Source organism: Leiobunum rupestre, chromosome 11, assembly GCF_980474605.1.
Source record: "Leiobunum rupestre chromosome 11, qqLeiRupe1.1.hap1, whole genome shotgun sequence".
Taxonomy (NCBI): domain Eukaryota; kingdom Metazoa; phylum Arthropoda; class Arachnida; order Opiliones; family Sclerosomatidae; genus Leiobunum; species Leiobunum rupestre.
In genome coordinates, this window is record NC_143394.1 from 16,580,519 (window position 1) to 16,583,544 (window position 3,026).

General features: G+C 40.0%; 1 long non-coding RNA gene across 1 annotated transcript; it reads left to right on the forward strand.

Moving 5' to 3' along the window:
- Positions 1-1,366: 1,366 nt before the first annotated feature.
- On the forward strand, positions 1,367-2,514 carry LOC149921852 (uncharacterized). The gene is made up of 3 exons (XR_016477428.1): positions 1,367-1,884; positions 1,968-2,234; positions 2,397-2,514. It is a non-coding gene; the product is annotated as an uncharacterized LOC149921852 (long non-coding RNA).
- The last annotated feature ends 512 nt before the right edge of the window (positions 2,515-3,026 follow it).

Here is a 3,026-nt window from a genome sequence, read left to right on the forward strand (position 1 = left end):
TGTAACTATATACAATGCCCATTAAATATAATTATTCACAAATAATTCATAAAATATTTAATATTGTCATTAAATTTTAATTTAACAAAAACACTGGTCTAGAATCTCGAGAAAAAGGTATAACCACAGACTAAGAAACGAGTACACCTTTATTAGTCTAGGGTAAACAGCGCTTTCCATTTGAGTGCAGCTCGAGATCACCCCGATCATCATTTGATATTTCATTAGCCTGCTCTAATTATCGAAAATTCAATTTACTTCTCTCCAGCCGATTTCAACTGAACAACGAATCGAGATTTTGCGTGCTTCTTTTCAGTACGGAAATAAAGCACTAGAATTTTCTGAAGATGTTCCATTTCTCTCTCGTTAGGGGTGAGATAAAAGACGCCGCAGCCCGCAGGCGACTTCAGAAATAATCTTGAGCAGTCAAATAGTGGAAGCTTTGTTTTAACGCGACCTTCCTCTAGAAGAGTCTAGATACTTGAAAAATATTCGATTATTTCCATTTATAGTGGAACGCCTGCCATCTGTCGATGAAACTAGTAGCTTGTGTGTTCGAGTTCTGTCTGCTTTAGGTTCTGCGACTCTGCGTATTATTTTCACAGGTTTTAAAATATCGCTCACTAAAGTATCGCGTAGCGCGCGTCCGCCGCGACACCTGGTGAGACACTCCCGGCTAGATTAAAATTGAAAAACAAAAGCTTGTGCAGCTGTAGATACGAAAGATTTTAGTTTTTTTTAATTTGCACGCGCGACGCTTTCCAGTTATAAGAGACCTAAGCCTAAATTGAGCGTTTTCGAAAGTTACGCTAGATCGCAAATCGCTCATACGGGGTTAGGGGCGCTGGCGGCATCCCCTAAGATGGCGGCGAAAATTCAAACCCAAACACTTGGCGTTATTTTTCGTTTAAACTTTTTGGGCCAAATGCAATTTTTTCAAGACAAAAAAGGTACACGTTACTATATTGAACGTCTTGTTAATCTTTTGATACGGAAATAAGGCCATATTTGGCCATAAAAACTTGTTGAGGTTAACGGTAATAGTTAGTGTAGGGAGCTGTTGGCTCGAACGCGTGGCATGCAGGGCTTGCCACCCCCCTCCTACGCTTTGTAACCCGGCCACCTAAATTAATGGCTTTAAAAGTCGCCTAGCTGATTATTATTATTATTTTTATTATTATTATTATTATTATTATTAAAAGCTTGGCCGTTCCCCTTTAAATGATTCGAAGCAAATGGCTTCATCCACAGAAATTTCACTGGATAGTGGTAAGATTATTCAAGACTGCAAAAAGGTCATGGACGGTTCGAGTCTTTTTTAACGAGAAGTGCTACTAACAATTCGCCCTCAGTCATGTCACCTGTCAGCTCTGTTGCCCAAGATAAAACGTCATCCGGGATTTCATTAGAATCCAAGGCACTGACCAATTCGTCCATCAGCCGCACAATTGATACGCCATCTTGCTCCGATATTTCAGTGTTTACCTCTTCATCGGCTGCCTCTTCAATTAAGGAACTGGATTTCCATAGCAAAATTAAACCGCCAAAAGTTTTACAGAATAGCAGTCGCAACATCGGGAGCCGAATAGCCACAACCATTTCTAAGCCAAATCCCACTTTTAAATGAACCAGAGTTGTTTCCAGAAGATCAATTAATGCGCCTTTTATGAAGACCGGATATTAAAGGAGTGTCAAGGTGTCAGTACATCAAAACGTAACCAAAGAGAAGACATAATATAAAAAACAACCCTCTTAGAAATTTGGCTGTCCCATACCAAAACACCATAAGGGAATCAGTGTTAATGTTCAAAGCAACAGCGTTGGCTTAGAATGTTTGAATGTTCCCCCAAGAATTAAGTCTACGTTCAGTAAAGCTGCTTTGATGTGAGAATTTTTTATAATAATAACATGCTTCAAAATTTAAATATAGATTAAATAAGAAAAATTGAAACGTGAAATTATTGTAGTCCGACGCAAACCAGGGTCCCATCTCGCCCTCGAGGCGCAGATATTCCGGCTGCGGGATTCGGTTATACGAAAGGGGAAACATTGTCGGCATGATCCAGATCCAGAGCAGCAAATTCCACAAGTCTGGACACATCCCATCCACTGTCCTGATCCAAACCCAGAGGTGCAGATGCTTCGTCTCAACTACCCAGTTCCAGATCTAGATTGCCAGACTCCTTGGTTGCGCCATTAGAATCCAAAGCTACAGCCGCAATTGTAACTCAAAGGTGGTTTAATCTTTTTATTACAAGAACGTTTTTTTTGTTATGAAATGAATTGTAAAGCTTAAGCAGTGTTAGGCCCATTTTACTTGAAAATTTCAGTGGTCCTTCTTTTATTCTGCAGCTATTAAGCGACCCACGTTTATCATTTCATTATTTTTGTAAAAGGTAAAATTCCTGTTGTATTTGGACGATGTCGCAACTTTGGAAGTAGAATTGCAATTTCGTCTAAGGTAGCTGGGCCTTTTTTCCCTCCTCCCAACAGACCAAGAACCGCTGAAGCTGCAGTTGCTAGTAAGTGATGTGTGGTCAATTCATTGTTCAATAAATCAAAAAGTAATAATGTGATCTCTGGCACATAAATGAAGCTTCACCATCTAAGACGGCATCAGCGAAGCATTTTCCTGGAATCCGTAATCTTTCAAGCCGGAAGGGAGCAGCCCCAAAGAGAACAGGGCTGGAAACTCAGCTGCAGCCACAACTAGCGCGGCAGTTGTTCGAAGACGGCCAATCACTAAACCGACCACAGTGGCCAATACCTCGAAACCCGAGTCCTCGGGAGTTCAATCGGCCTGATTGATGAAAAAAAAAGCCTTAAAAAAATATTCCCTGGTTAGATTCTAAACATCATTCGTTGTTTTTATCGTTTTACTATAGTTTGTAACGATTTGTTGACTGCCTATGGTCGAGACCCCTATTGCAATCAATTTCGTTGACAAAATAATTACACTAATTCTGAAAAGTTATTAAGGCTAAGGGTTATAATGAAGGATTTCGAAAAAGACAATTTACTAAGAG